The following is a 17363-nucleotide window of genomic DNA, read 5'->3' as shown; positions in this document are numbered from 1 at the left end:
AAGATCTGGTCTGGTCAAGATCTGGTCAAGATCTGGTCAAGAAACACTGGTCAAAATCCTTCAGCTACAAAATGTAATTACTAACCCATAAGGGAATATATATATCTATATAATAATAGCGTAAGGACTCGACTTTGTTATCCCTTTTACGCCGCACCCAGTGACCCGATGCCCACGGCACTAATGGATTTACGATCTACGAACCGTGCTCTTTGTTTATCACATACAGCCATACTCGAAAAATCTGAATTAGCCGACGTTGGGGCCTAAAAGCATCCGATTAACTGCCGATACGACGCCATCTTACGACGCCATCGTATTGGCGTCTGCTGGGCGAAGGCGAAGCAAGCCGTCCGCTGATTGGACAGGCGAAGGCGACAGCAAGCCGTCCACTGAGTGGACAATCCCAGAGTGGTGCTATGCCGATTCCTATTACGAATCCATTCATTTTTCAAAAGTATATCGTAGCGTTGTCATTTAAGTAGATGCAATAAATACGTTGTTCATATACGCACTCTTCATTCTCATCTTTCTTCCTAACTCTTACTCGGACAAGCAAATCCCCTATGCCATCCATAATGGTACACTCTATCCATACACCACATCCTCCCTTCCGTGGATGTTCCACGGGTTTCGGCTAGTATATAGTATTTCTAAATTGGGCTGGCAGGATGACATAAAGGTACGCACACTCGCCTCTAAGCTGGCTTGCCTGGGTTCAAATCTTGGCCCAGCTATAAACTGTCATCCCGTTGTTTCAAATGCAGGATGCAGTCACTCGGATGGACGATAACCTGGAATAAACTGCCAGCATTAGTTGGTGGAGGTTAAAGATCCCACGGTGTTCCTTTGCAAAGATTAGGTGAGTTATAGCCAGCACCTTAAACAAATTACTTCATTGAGCATTAGGCCTGGCCAGCAGGTTCGTGAAAGATTTGAGCCCAAAAAAACAACGTTCCCCAGCCAATGGGAACAATTAGGGCCATTAAAGAGGAATAGGTATTTCGAAATTAAATTATCTGGGGGGATGGAGTGGGTTGCAAGCAAGATTTTTTTTGCAAAAGTCGATAAAGTTCAAATGAAGAGTTTGCATAGATTTCATGAAAGCCTGATAATAAAAATATAAATTGGGGCAAAACCCCTGCGCGCTCACCTGGGAGAATAGAGCAATATATTACACCAACTAAAAGTATTTTAAACAGTATCATGGTATAATAAAACCACTGTCAATGGTTGCTAGGTGACAGGGCAGCATGTACAATCACACCAACATACAACAACAACAACAACAACAACAACAAGCATTTTAAGGCCATTTTCCCTGCTAGAGCGGGGGTTAGCCTTGCGGTCCCCATGACAATCTTCTCCATTTTGCCCTATTTTCTGCATCTCCCCTTGTTAACCCCCATGCCCGCATTTCTTCTTCCACCATCTTTAGCGAAGTCTTTCTCGGTCTTCCCCGTCCTCTACTTCCTTCTACATTCATTTCCATCACTCTTCTCAACCAGTCACTTTCATCCTTCCTCAACACATGACCAAACCATCTCAACCTGTTCCTCTTCACAGCATCAATCACAGGCTCTATTCCCATCATCTTTCGCAATTCATCATTTGTCTTCCTCTCTCTCAACGATACTCCGCACATCCACTGAACCATTCGCATTTCCACCCTTTCCAGCCTTCGTTGCTGCTCTACATTCATGACCCATGTCTCGCTCCCATGAATCATAACACTTCTTACACATGCAGCATACACCTTTCTCTTCAGCTTCAATGACACTCCCCTCCTCATCAGCACGCCACTCAGTTCCCGAAACTTCTTCCATGCACATCTCACTCTAGCAACCGTTGCCGAGTCGGATCCACCTTCTCCATTCAGCATGTCTCCGAGGTAGCAAAATGTTTTCACACCTTCCAGCCTCACGCCGTCTCCAAGATCCAACCAACATTTAATCCATCTGCAGCTCCCTCTGTGCACACCTTACACTTGAATGTAGCTGCCACACTGGTTAATAACCCTCTCAGACCACTACATTTTTTGATGAACCCACTCAGCGCACATTGTACATTGAATGGAGTTCACTCCGACACCCTTCCTGCACACAGCACAGGGCCACTTCCCAGTTCTTTCCACCTCACCACATGCTTTACCACTTGCCATCACCTTCATCTTTCCTATATTCACCTTCAGACCTTTTGTCTCCATACATTCCTTCCACTTGTTCATTTTTTCCTTCAGTCCATCCATACTTTCCGCAATCAACACCAGATCATTTGCATACAACAACTCCCATGGTAAACCCTCCTTTACGTTCTGAGCCAGCACCTCCATCACAGCTACAAATAGTGGTGGACTTAGTACCGACCCCTAATGCACTCCCACCTTCACCTCAAACTCACCACTGTTGCCGTCCTTCGTCCTTCCAGCTGTGCGCGCTCTTTTGTACATTGCCATCAATACTCTGATCAACCATTCCTCCACTTCTAACTTCCTGAATGCCCATGTCAATACTTCACGTGGAACCCTATCGAATGCTTTCTCCAGATCAACAAACCCAAGAAACAACTTCTTCCTCTTCTCCATGTACTTCTCCTGCAACTGCCTCACAATAAAAAGCGTGTCTGTCATTCCTCTTCCTGGCATAAATCCAAACTGCATTTCGTCGATCTTCACCTCCTTCCTTATCCTCCTCTCCAACACCCTTTCCAATACCTTCATTCCATGCTCCAATAACTTTATCGCTCGGTCCGAGCCACACTCCAGAGGGTCACCTTTCCCCTTGTATAGAGGGACGAGGGTACTCAGTTCCCAATCCACTGGAATGTGGCCTTCTTTCACCACCAGATTACAGATCTCTGTCATTCTCTTCACACCCCAACTTCCTGCTGCCTTCAACATATCTCCCACAACTCCCGTCGGCCCTCCCGCTTTTCTACTCTTCATTGCTTTTATCACTTCCTCAACTTCCTTCTCAGTTATCTTCTCTGCCGGTCCTAAAACTGGGTTACTCTCTATGTTGCCATCGCATTCATTCTCTGTATTCAACAGCATTTCCATATATCTTTTCCATCTTCCTTTAATTCCATCTGGGTCCACAACGATTTGTCCCACTTCATCCTTCAAGCAACTCACCCCCATCACATCACCCCTCGCTTTCGCTATCTGCTTTGCAATCCAGAATACCGCTCTCTGACCCTCTTCCAAATCCAAGCGTTCTCCCAACAATTTCCTCCATGCCTCCTGCGCCTTTGCTACCTCTTTCTTTGCAGCCTTCTTGGCTGCCTTATAACTTTCATGCTCTGCTTTTTCTGCTCCCGTACCCTTCGCCTTCTGCCACTCCTTGAACTTCTTCCTCTTCTCGTCAATCCTCTTTCCAACTTCATCATCCCACCACCATGTTTCCGAGTGCCTCGGTGGTCCTTTTGTCCATCCACATACCTCACCAACGGCTCCCAACAGACTATCTTTCATTGACATCCAACCACGTTCAAGCTCAACCACATCATCCTCTGCCCTACTCAGCCTCTGTTTTAATGCCTCCCTTACTGTCACCTCTTTCAACCTCCACACCTTCATTCTCGCTTGGTACTTCACCCACCGAGCTCTCCTCGCACCTTTCACCCTTATGTCGCAGACAACCAAGTGGTGCTGTGAAACAGCCTCTTCCCCCCGGGATCACCTTTGTGTCCCGGAGGTGCCCCCTATCTCGCCTACGCACCATCAGGTAGTCAACGGTTGTCGTCGACCCACCTGACGTGTATGTAACAAGCTTATTATCCCCTTTCTGGAACTGAGTATTACAAATCAACAAATCAGCTCCATCAGCAAACTCCAAAATTCTTTCACCTTCTCCATTTCTCACACCATATCCATAACCCCCATGAACTCCCTCAAAACCGTCCATACTCCTTCCCACATGTCCATTTAGGTCTCCTCCTACCACAACAACTTCCTCATCTTTCACGTTTTCCATCAGCTTCTCTAACGCACACCAGAACTTGTCCTTCTCTTCATCGCTCCGACCAACCTGCGGAGCATATCCCGAGATGACGTTCACCAAGAGCTTTCCAATCATCATTTTCACCATCATCAACCTATCACTTACTCTAGTCACACTCACCACACTGTCTACAAACTCCTCAGAAAACAGGACACCAACACCATTCACGCCCTCCGGGCACCCTTGCCACACAAACTTGTATTTCTGTCCCTGCCTACCCTTCACCATTCTCACACCACTTCCCTTCCATCTCGTCTCTTGCACACAACATATGTCCACTCTTCTTCTGACCAATACTTCCACCACTTCTCCTGATCTCCCTGTCATTGTCCCTACATTCCACGTCCCAAACCTCAGAAACCGATCTCCACTTCGGGCTGTACCCTGTCCATATGTAGTTGTAATTGTCATGGTTCTCTTTTTGAGGCAATGTTTTTATGGCCGGATGCCCTTCCTGACGCCAACCCTCTTAGTCGCCTCTTACGACATGCAGGGATACGGTGTACCTATTCTAATCCAGGGTACACACCGGGAAATCACACCAACATAATCACAAAAAAACTATTTTGCGGAAACCCCCCTCACAGACCCCCATAGACCCGGATTTTTCTAATGCTGTGAACAAGTTTTCGTGATGAAGGTTCTGGTGGGCAAGTTTCATCATAATTGTGTCTGTAGTTTCGGAGAAGAAAGCAAACTCCTATTTTGGGGGGTGGGGTGCGGGGGGGGGGGGGGGGGTGGGGGTGGTCAAACCTGAACCAAAGTTAATGCACTCCCCCCCCCCCCCCCCCCACCCCTCACCCCATGTAGACCTCACCTCTGTTTTTTTAATGCCGTGAACAAATTTTAACATATCATGTGTCATTTTAGCCAAGTTTGGTCACAATCCCATCAGCAGTTTTGGAGAAGAAGTTGGAAGTGTTTACAGACTGACGGACGGACGGACGACGCACCATCCCATAAGATCCCCGGAACTACGCTCCAGGTGAGCTAAAAACAAATGTACACAAAGCAAGGGATTTGAACTCACATTAGCTTGGTCTGGGGAAAACCATTAGACAAACCGGAAAGTAATGTCGTTTTTTAAGCTGTTCCGATACACTTAATACATATTGTCTGACCAGATTGTACACCTAATACATATTGTCTGACCAGATTGTACACCTAATACATATTGCCTGACCAGATTGTACACCTAATACATATTGTCTGACCAGATTGTACACCTAATACATATTGTCTGACCAGATTGTACACCTAATACATATTGCCTGACCAGATTGTACACCTAATACATATTGTCTGACCAGATTGTACACCTAATACATATTGTCTGACCAGATTGTACACCTAATACATATTGTCTGACCAGATTGTACACCTAATACATATTGTCTGACCAGATTGTACACCTAATACATATTGTCTGACCAGATTGTACACCTAATACATATTGCCTGACCAGATTGTACACTTAATACATATTGCCTGACCAGATTGTACACCTAATACATATTGTCTGACCAGATTGTACACCTAATACATATTGTCTGACCAGATTGTACACCTAATACATATTGTCTGACCAGATTGTACACCTAATACATATTGTCTGACCAGATTGTACACCTAATACATAGTCTGACCAGATTGTACACCTAATACATATTGTCTGACCAGATTGTACACCTAATACATATTGTCTGACCAGATTGTACACCTAATACATATTGTCTGACCAGATTGTACACCTAATACATATTGTCTGACCAGATTGTACACCTAATACATATTGTCTGACCAGATTGTACACCTAATACATATTGTCTGACCAGATTGTACACCTAATACATATTGTCTGACCAGATTGTACACCCGATACATATTGTCTGACCAGATTGTAATCTTTCCCTCAACTCTACCCACAAACATTGAAAAGATTAATTTTTTTGCAACACTCAAGTCTTATTTTCTCAGAGCTGCTTCATCCCCAGCACTCCCACCGCATTGCATCTTTTAAACCTGTAATACATTTTTACTCCCAGTTTTGTCAATTTCCAAAGTAAATTCCTTTCCATCTGGAAATGCTCCTCGTAAATTAAGAAAGTGGCATAAATCGGGTTCCTAAACTTCCCAGTAACAGCCATACCTTCACAGTGTGACTTGTGGGATGCATTGGAATGTGAACGGAATGAAAAGTTTAATCTCCTCTCATCCTCCACCCACCTTGATCCATCGCACCCACACCACCCACACCCTCCCTGCCACCCACCTGGCTGCCTGCAATCATCACGACCCCTCCAGCTTCCTACTCCTCCGTCCACTATCAAAAAGGATGTTTATGACGGATAAGTTCTAACATAACGACGTTACAAAATAGAAACAGGAAGGGAAATGAGGGGAGTCAGCCCAGGAACTGAATGCCAGGCTAATCTGACACAGTACTTGGAAGTTTTGTGGTCAGAACAAATTGCTCGCGAAGATAACCATGTAGGTAATAGGTGGTCTCAGGGAAAGAGACAACAAGCTACTTGATGTTATTAACATTCACGTTTCACCAAACAATAAAGAAACATGGTTCACTTCCCAACACAAAAGACAAAAGTAACAAATCAGCTCCATCAGCAAACTCCAAAATCCTTTCACCTTCTCCATTTCTCACACCATATCCGTAACCCCCATGAACTCCCTCAAAACCGTCCATACTCCTTCCCACACTTCCCACATACAGAGCACGCTAAATTCTGGCATGCATACAGCAAAAAGGCAAAAAGAAGATACAAATAAATTAATATTATATATATTCTGATGCATCAGGGAGCGGTAAGTTTGCCATTGCCTTCCCGGCAGGCACTAGGACAGGAATTTGGAACTTAATCTTTGCAAAGGGCACAGTGGGGTGTTTAACGCCACACACGAGATAAATTACCTTGCCTGGGAAACACCTGGATGACAGTTTATAGCTGGGTCGACATTCAAACCCAGGGTAGACAGCATAGAGGTGAGTGTGTGTACCTCTATGCCACCCTGCAGGTACGTACTTAACGGGGAATGGGATTTCTTGAAGTTAAAACTCAGCAGAATTCCCCTGAAACCACCAATCTCGATACTGGGGATGAATGATGTACGAGCTGGCTCTTTTCACAGAAAAAAATTGCCTCGGTCAATTAAAGGTTACAAATGAGTCAGTGTGGCCACATAAGTCTAACCAACAGCTCTGAGAGACCGCAAGGATGAGTAACCCTGCGATTGGGAAAGGCGAAGTTGAGAAACCTGCCAGAAAACCAAACACAAATGCCTACATTTGCAACATGTAGTGTATAATCCTGATTATGCAACAGCCGGCTTAATATTCCCTGCAAAGAACAGCACACCTCAAAGCAACACCCTACCTGAGAATGAGGCAATCACAGGACTTCTTGCGGTTAGACCTCACGAACTCCCTTGGATTTCAAAACTTCATCAAAAAGAAAACAAATGGAAAACGAGATTTAAATTGATGTATTTGCTCCTCTACATCCTCTTCATACATGTGCGGAACGTTTGATTACACCAAAGAGACACACTACAAACTTTTAGAAAATATAATTTTGAGAAATCCGTTATTTCTAAAGGTGGAGGACACTATGAAAGTCACCACCAAAACCAATTCGATTCAACCAATTTGCATAACTAATGAATAGCCCCTGTTGGACATCGTTCAAAATGGGGGCTTATGGATTGGGTCTCATCCGTCCGTCCGTCCGTCCGTCTGTCCGTCCGTCCGTGCATCCGCTACCATATCTCAAAGATGTATGGACCGATTTTGTTCATACTTGGCATAACGACAATACATGGCGGTCTACATAAGCACATCATTTTGTTTCGCAATGCGATCAAAGATGGATGGCTGGCAGCAGTTTCAGATGTAATAAATCTGATATTGAACACATGCTCAACCATCTGTCGGACAAGCATTTACCGATCTCATTCAAACTTTGCACACAGATAATGAATGATGGGTTACATATGCCCGCCATTTTGTTTCGAGATCACATGCAAGATGGCTGACTGGTGGTCATCTTGTTACTACATGAGAGTATATACATATGCAAAAGATTTTGTTTTGTAATCCAACCAAAGATGGCTGACTGACGGCCTTTAACTCTTAACAGGAAAATTACTCAAAACCATGGGGGCTATGACATTTTATGTGTTTTTCTTATTATTATTATTCCTCTATTCTCATTTGCTGTTTCTACAGCCTTTTAGATCATCGTATTCTATTTCCTGCACATTTTACCCAATTTTGATTTCACATCTTTTTAACCAGGAAACAAAAGCACCAGCAGTCTTTGCGAATGCATAAAGGAAATGCCCACATTTTACAAACTCGTGAGGTACCCGTGCTACGCACGGGTGGGAGGCCAGAAGCAAACAGGCAATGCAGAAACGGCGAATGCTAAAGCATGAAACCAATACATTCCACATTCCTGTAGCACCTTCAGTCACACGTCAGACATGGACAGCAAGTTCGTGAAGGACGTCCATGAAAAACGTACCCGTTCGCAAACAAACGGGTACGTTCACGTATAGAAACATCGATCGTGGGTCCGTGGTGAATCTGCATATGGCGATCCGCGAAGTTCACAATCAGAAAGTAGAAACCATCACGGCATTTCGTCATTCACTTGAACTCGATATCTCTTTTTTCATTCCAAACAACATATCTCCAATCACAAATTAATCACAAAATAAACTTTTAACAACATTGTTAATGTTTCCTGCATTGTAAAAACTACCAAGTCAACAGTTAAAAGGATTTTGAGCCGATTGGTGTTACGGCCTTGGCAAGATCGATGGAGACAGCGATCTGTTACCTTATACACCGCCCAAATAGCTATGTGGAATTCTCTCATGTAGAGATTAAACCCACGTCATTTGAACTTTGGCCGAGGTCATTATTTACTTTTAATGATGTTTATATACGAATCAAAAAGAAGATAATTGGTTTTGGGTCGTCCTTTCCGCATATCTCATGGGATTGTGAGTTGGAGAGACGACCGTGATGGCGGAGAGGGGGTTGGCATTCTCTCAAACAGGGATTCAACCCATGTCCTTATAAAAGGTCTTTGTCCGAGGTCATTATTTTTAACTGTGTGTTTTAATTCGTCAGGGTGCGATCGGTGCAGTCGTTTGTGCGGTACCCGGGAAAATAACCTTTGCGGGAGTCCAAACCTGAAAATGCTGGAGACCAAAGCTGAAATTGGAAAAACAATATAGCCTATTTTACTCCAGGGGGTCCCAGGATTACACACCCAAAATATCGTTGCGATCGGTTCAGCCGTTTTTGCGGTACCTTCGAACGGACGGATGGACGGATGGACAGAGGGACATTTGGTGAATTATAGTAAGATTTCTACATATATATATATACATACATATACATACATATACAATACTGACAAATTAATACTGATATACAAATATATATATTGACATCAACTGGCTCCACTTCTTTTGGAACAATTCTAAATATACCTATAAAATTGTCGCAAAACATGAAGCAATTTAGCGAGGCCTTGCCAATTTCTAACATACAGTGCTGAAGCTGTAACCAGGAGGTACGCCTTGAAAGAAACCCCTTGTTAACCGCTGTCGTGCATACCTGAAATGCCTTCACCACAGATGGGGAGATGCTGTAACATGGTAATTTCAAAGAAAACTTAAGCTCCTCCACAAATGTTAAGATGTTGTGGAAAACAGGGAAGAACAGATAGCCTATTATACGTTACCTTAAAGGAATAGCATCTGCTCGTCCAAGAGTCGTGATTTTGTATACAAAAAAATAATTCCACAGTAAAGGTGGGACAAATATGAGGAGTCAATGACAGGCCACAACTGTTTTTGTTCTTCATGAGAGTGAGCAATCGTATGCTCAAATATGACGTCTAAGGCCGATGGTCTATTATATCCGAATGTCATTGTCCTCAATATAGAGTATGGGGGCTGGCAGGAGAGCTCAGTTGGCGTACACTCGCCGTTGTGTTGACTCGTCTAGTTGACTAGTCAACTTCCGGAGGGACGTTAGGCCGGACATCCCATTTGCTGGCATTCAATGATGGGAATTTAAAATCCAATGGCATCCTTTGTAAGACGAGGGGATATGGTGCAGGCATTCGGGCTAAATTACAAATTCCTGACTCCTGCTACTAAAGACACTGAGTGTATTCCCTCCCATAAGACCTCATTGGCTGCAGCAGCAATGCTCTTGAAAGAATGTGGACTCATCACCATCAGTTTAGAATATACACAGACTCTTTTAACGACCCTTAGATAATTTCAAAAATAAGTACTGTATATTAAAGAAGCCGTACGATTGATTACATACTATGTTGCATACTCAAGAATGTTCAATAAAGGCAGAAATATTCAATCCGCGTTATCCTGAATCGATCTGCCAACTGTATAATCAGCATTTGACAACCAAAAGGCAAAATGAAAGCGTAATACCAACCAAGATCGACAAACCAAACTGGTTGAAACAAATGAAAGATAATAATGCATTCATTTTTATTCCCACGCTTTTTGAAAAAAAACAACAAATAAATTAAACGGGGTGGGGGGGGGGGGGGCGGTGGATCTTATAATCCGCTCCGACTGTCTGTCCGTCACGCTATCTCCTCCGAAACAGTCTGGCAGAAATTCACCAAATTTAGTAGTTACTAGCAGAAGTAACCGGCATTGCCGGGCGGGGGAGAGGAGGGGAACGGGGGGGGGGGGGAGGGGGAAGGGGAGGGGAGGAGGGGGAGGGGAACGGGAGGAGAGGGGGAGGTGGAAGGGGAGGGGGTGGGAAGGGGAGGGGGGAGGGGGAGTGGGAGGGGAGAGTGGGGGAAGGGAGGGGCGAAGGGGGAAGAGGAGAAGGGAGGGGAGGCAGGGGAAGGGGAGGGGTAGGGGAGGGGAGGGGGAGAGGGGAGGGAAGGGGGGGGGGAGGGGAGGAAGGGGAGGGCCAATCAACAATGATGTTGCAGTTCTCATGGTAGGAGAGCAGTACAACAATCGCGACATCGTCCTGCATCTTCGCGACAACAGTACGAAGCGGATTTCGGAGACCCACCGATCCTATGACGCCCTCCAGTACCGGTGTTGCCGGGCGGGGGAAGGGAGACCCTTACATTCCCAACCTGTACATTCGCCCTCTCAACTCAAGCTCACTTGGACAAAAGCCTCGCACAAATTACACCATGAAGGCCCAATGGCCATGTCTATGCCACAAATCAAGTACGTGAGCGAGTCGGGCGCACTGAATTGAAAATATATAGAACGCTCATACTCCGTGAAAAGTGTAGCCGCCGTGTCGCCATCTTGGTTAGCACGACTCGACCAACTCGCTTCGCGGATCTCGTTTGTTTTGAATGTGTCCCAGATTTTAAAAACCAGACAACTTAAAATGCCATTTTGTGCGGCAAGAAACTGCTTCAATCGGTTACGGAAGGGTTGTGGAAAGACGTTTCACAGCTGTTGCAAAGACGTTTAATTCATATCGCACAAAATCGACAAAAATCGACACAAAAACACGATCGCACAAAAGGTGAAAAACCGCAATCGCTTTTCGCTCTGAATTGCATGCAAACACATGACGGAAATCACCATCGCCCAGCATCGAGTGCCAACCAAGATGGCGCCCGGTAGCTGCATCTCCACCTGTGTGGTGTGAATGGCAATGGTCATTCTACATATTTTCAGTTCAGTGGTCTGGTGGCGAGGATGGAACATCACGTGATCGCTCTGAGCGAATCAGCGAGCTGCTCTGGCACCGGCTGAGATTCAGTGTATAATGTTCCTCGCTGAAATGCGCTGAGGTAAATATGAATAAAAAATATGGATCTCGTCAAATATTTTTAGGTAGGCCATGTCCTTCCCAGGCTCAATGGCCATATCTATGCCAAATATCAAGCACGTGAGCCTCTCCGTTTAGGAGTCTATCGGTAACACACACACAAACTGTGTTTTATTTATATAGATGATCACCACATGGCACGAAGGTGAAAGAGCAGTTTCATTTTTTACCCCGCCCCCTGTGGCAAGGTCAAAAGGTGAGATACCAAAAAAAAATGCAAATTACTGGCACCTTTTTAAATGTTATTATTTTGTACAGTCGTGGCCAAAAATATTGGCCCCCTTGCACTTTTTTCAAACAATGCACCATTTCTTCCAGATAATTCTTGAAATAAAAAAATTATTTTGGTATCCACAAATGTATTTCTTTGGTTTGCAGTGGAACAAAACAAAAAAATCTGAAAAAACTACTAAATCTTAGCTTATTCCACACAGAAATCCTAAAATGGTCCAGACAATATTATTGGCACCTTTTAAAAGTTGTTAGAAATAATTAGATTTCAAGCAGGTGATTCTCCTTTACTTTGGAAATGAACTCACCTGTGGTGAGTTGCAGGTGCCAATAGAAAAATCACTCATTCAACCAGTTTGAATAGAGAAAAGGAGTCGTTCTGCTGTTTTGTGTCACTGTGTCCACCACAATGAGCATGGAGAAAAGAAGAAGAAGATGAAAAAAAACAAAAAAAACGTGGCACTCACCTGGAAGAATAAACAGTATACTGCATTGACTAAAGGTATTTTAAACCAATTTCAATGGTTGCTATAAGACAGGGCAGCATGTGGAATCATACTAACATAATCATAAGACTTTAAACAAACAAACAAAAAAAATACCTATTTTGAGGGGCACACCACACACTCCCCCAACCCCGTATACCTCCTCGGACTCCAATTTTTCTAATGCCTTGAACAAACATTGGTACATCACGGATGATGAAAGTTGTGGTGAAGTTTCATCAAAATAGTGTGTGTAGCTTCAGAGGAAAATCAAATTCCTATTTTGGGGGGTCAAACCTGGATCCATTTTGACCCGGGTAAACCCCTTAGAACCCGGTTTTTTTTAATGACGTAAACAAACTTTAGTCACAACACAACAAATATAATTTGTGCCAAGTTTGGTCACAATCTATTCAGCGGTTTCGGAGAAGAAGTTGCAAGTGTTTACGGAGGGACTGACGGACTGGCAGACTGGCAGACTGATGGACTGGCAGACTGATGGACTGACAGACTGGCAGACTGATGGACTGATGGACTGACAGACTGATGGACTGACGGACTGGCAGACATACCATCGCATAAGCTTCCCTGAACTTTGTTCCAGGTGAGCTAACTGTAGAATTGTCGGAGGTCAGATCCAAGATTGTAGCCAAGCCTGGACAATCTCAAGGCTACAACTCCATCTACAGAGACCTTGATGTTCCTTGTCCACCGTACGCAATGCTACAGGAAGTTTAAGGCCCATGGCACTGTAGCCAACCTCTCTGGACATGACCGCAAAAGAAAACTTGATCTAAGATTGCAGCAAAGGATTGTTCGATTGGTGGAGAAAGCAGCTCGATCAACTGCCAAACAGATTCAAGCTGACCTTCAGACACAAGGTACGACAGTTTCAACTTGCACCATCCATCACCAACTCATGAAAGGGGGGGGTTCTATGGTATTTTTCCAAAAAGGAGTTTTCGTTTTCCAAAAAAGAGGTAGGAGTTTTCCAAAACACACCTGAACAAGCCAAAATCCTTCTGGGAGAATGTCCTGTGGACAGATGAGACAAAATTAGAGCTTTTTGGTGAAGCACATCATCTCTATGTTACAGTAAACAAAATGAAGCCTTCAAAGAAAAGAACACCTTCCCTACATTCAAACATGGAGGCGGTTCAGTGATGTTTTGGGGTTGCTGTGCTGCCTCTGGCACTGGGTACATTGAATGCGTGCATGGCATCATTAAATCAGAAGTTTACCAAGGCATTTTGGAGCACAATGTTCAACCCAATGTCAGAAAGCTGGGTCTCCGTCGAAGGCCATGGGTCTTGCAGCAGGACAATGACCCCAAACACACTTCAATAAGCACCCAGGAATGGTTCAAGACAAAACGCTGGACTGTTCTGAAGTGGCCAGCAATGAGTCCAGATCTCAATCGCATTGAACACCTGTGGGGAGATCTGAAAACAGCAGTTGGGAGAAGGTACCCTTCAAATTTGGGAGAACTGGAGCAGTTTGCACAAGAAGAGTGGGCCAAACTGCCAGTAGAGAGGTGCAGGAAGCTCATTGATGGCCATAAGAAGCGGTTGACTGCAGTTATTTTGTCCAAAGGCTGTGCTACCAACTATTAAGTCAAAGGTGTCAATAATTTTGTCAATGCCATTTATTGTACACCGCACCTTTCCTATGCCATCTCCAGGCATTGCAAATCGTCATTGCCGGGCACCGAAGGGGGCTCGGCAGTGACACACGCTGAAAGGGAGTACTCAGTTTTCACTCTGGTTGTTTGTTTGTTGTACACCGCACCTTTCCTATGCCATCTCCAGGCATTGCAAATCGTCAATGCTGGGCACCGAAGGGGGCTCGGCAGTGACGCACGCTGAAAGGGAGTACTCAGTTTTCACTCTGGTTGTTTGTTTGTTGTATACCGCACCTTTCCTATGCCATCTCCAGGCATTGCAAATCGTCATTGCCGGGCAACGAAGGGGGCTCGGCAGTGACGCACGCTGAAAGGGAGTACTCAGTTTTCACTCTGGTTGTTTGTTTGTTGTACACCGCACCTTTCCGATGCCATCTCCAGGCATTGCAAATCGTCATTGCTGGGCACCGAAGGGGGCTCGGCAGTGACGCACGCTGAAAGGGAGTACTCAGTTTTCACTCTGGTTGTTTGTTTGTTGTACACCGCACCTTTCCTATGCCATCTCCAGGCATTGCAAATCGTCAATGCTGGGCACCGAAGGGGGCTCGGCAGTGACGCACGCTGAAAGGGAGTACTCAGTTTTCACTGTCGTTGTTTGTTTGTTTTCTTGCTTTCTTGCTTTCTTGTTTGTTTGTCTGGACGATATCTCAGCCACCCTTTGAGCTAGGAAGCTGAAATTTCGGCACAGTAGTGAGCACGTCCTTTGTCAAAAACGGTATTTTTTGTTTTTTGAATAATCAATTAATTGAGGAGTTATTTAATTATTAGCGATTAATTAAGTACTTATTTAATTAATGAAATTTCCTTTCTCTTCTGACCATTAACTCAGGCACCTTTTGAGTTAGTAAGCTGATATTTGGACATGCCAATGACCAGGTGATTTGGCTGCAAAGGCTATTTTTGATTTATTAATGAATCAATTAATCAATTAATCGATTAATTATTTAATTATTCGATTAATGACTAAAAAATTATTTTTTTTAAGTTACACATTCTGATGAAATGGTGGTGGATTATGTGTTCTCTGACCGAATTGATTAATAATTTAATTTTTTTAGGATTATTATTTATTTATTTTCATTATTAATCATTTATTTATTTTCTTTCTCATTTGGCCAATATCTCAGGCACCTTTTGAGCTCGGAAGCTAATATTTGGACATGAGTGACCAAGTGATGTGGCTGTCAAGGATATTTTTGATTTATTGATTAATCATTTAATCGATTAATTATTTATTGATTAATCAATTAATTATTTAATTTTATATTTATGACTTATTTAATTAAATTTCTAAAAGATACATCTTCGGATGAAGCACTTGTGGTTTAGTTATGCTATCAGCCAATTGATTAAGAAAATATTTTGTGATCATCTTTTATTGATTTTAATTATACAATTAATCAATCAATTAGTGTACACCTCTCCCTCCCAATGCAAAAACTTTTTTTTTTTTTCTCCCTCCCAATGCAGCTTCAATGAGCTGCACTGCGGTATTGCCGGGCGCCTGCCGCGCTGTAGGATATTTAATTATTTGGCATGGGGGCGGTGTACTTTGAATGTATCTGTACTTGTTTTTATTTTCTTATTTTAAAGGATATATTAAGTTGAATATGAATGAATGACTGATCGTTTTAAGGCCATTTTCCCCGCTAGAGCGGGGATTAGCCTTGCGGGCACCATGACAATCATGGTTCCCTGTTTGAGGCAATGTTTTTATGGCCGGATGCCCTTCCTGACGCCAACCCTTGGTCGCCTCTTACGATGCGCAGGGATACGGTGTACCTATTCTAAACCGGGGTACACACCGGAAAAAGGATATATTAAGTTCTGAATCAAAAACAAAGGTTCTGCAATATTAACAGTGAAATAAAGAATCGTGGAGACCAAATACTTTCGTCAATTTCAACTTATTTTTAGAGAAAATTGTGAGTTATTTGAAAAAAGTGCAAGGGTGCCAAGATTTTTGGCCACAACTGTATTTAGCCTGTGGCTGCTGGTTGCATTATTGCTGGGAGCTCAGCTGTGCCACTGATGCAGTGCCCCATTTCCAGTGAGCTGGTACTCATTTTGAAGACCTCAGAAGGATGACAGGCCGAGTCAACCCACATGGTGTTATTTAACAACATGACAGGGGCTTGATCTGAAGACCCTAAGATCTTAAGACAGCCACCTTAACTGTTAAGCCAACACCCGGCTTATATTTTTAAATAAGACTTTGTATATGCAATCAAAATTGGAGGACACAACACGAAATATGTAACGATTTTTTGGATGTCATGCCTTGTTCATGCCCCAGCGGGTAATGACTTGGGGTCACAGGGGTCAAAACGGGAAAACATTTCAAATCACAACACTGTCTTTGGGAGTGGTGCTCCTCGATTTACTCTTCTCTTACAAAGGTGTGACGCTGCCAGTCTTGGTCAACTTGTTGAGAGTGGTGCTCCATGGTTTCTCTTTCCCTATCAGTGGCCTATCACTGCTGTTGCTGTTCAACTTGTTGAGAGCGGTGCTCCTTGGTCTCTCAGTCTCTGCGTGCTCTGTGATTCCTCGCATCTCGAGCACCCCTTCCAATTTGGACTTTCCGTTTCCTCGGCATAGTTGCGATGACTAATCCAAGGGGCAAGAACAAAAAAGGAATCCTGGGAGATCCTGCCCTCCTTGTGGGAATAACCAGCATCTAAGTTGGCGTTTGCAGTTTCATTACGTGTGTCCATGTACCCATACACAAACCTTCCTTTTTTTGTGTGCCACAAACATTCCTGAGTGTTCCCTGAATTCAAAATAATTGGTTGCATTGAAATCCGTCAATCCGTTCTCACGTTATAGCAGCACAAACAGACAAGGCTGTTTTTATAATATATATTGTATATATGGATGTACGGTACCCTCGGAGATGGTGGCAGGTGGTGACTCATGTGATTACAAGTTATGAATTGTGAGAAAATGACTTTAAAACTTGTAGTAAGGTGCATCGTGGTAAAAAAAATGTGATCCTATAAAGTTTCATCGCAATGAACTGTGGGAGCTGAAAGGAGTAGGGAAGAATCTCTTCATATAATGCAAACGAGTAGGGAGGGAAAAAATTA

The 17363-nt window shown here is 43.7% G+C and overlaps 1 protein-coding gene across 3 annotated transcripts in view; it reads right to left on the bottom strand.

Moving 5' to 3' along the window:
- Positions 1 to 17363, bottom strand: part of MYO1C (myosin IC) — a 156742-nt gene that overhangs the window by 112125 nt on the left and 27254 nt on the right. Inside the window, exon 1 of one of the 3 annotated variants that reach the window (XM_068111086.2) lies at positions 7394 to 7412. The exons of the other annotated variants lie outside the window; for them this stretch is intronic. The gene's annotated coding sequence lies outside the window, so the exon portion shown is untranslated. Of the gene's footprint in view, positions 1 to 7393; positions 7413 to 17363 lie in introns of those variants that run through there. 3 annotated transcript variants of the gene reach the window in all.

Source organism: Myxine glutinosa, chromosome 3 (assembly GCF_964187855.1).
Source record: "Myxine glutinosa chromosome 3, kmMyxGlut1.1, whole genome shotgun sequence".
NCBI lineage: Eukaryota > Metazoa > Chordata > Myxini > Myxiniformes > Myxinidae > Myxine > Myxine glutinosa.
The sequence above is the reverse complement of the archived record's forward strand: the minus strand, read 5'-3'. Positions and strand labels throughout refer to the sequence as shown.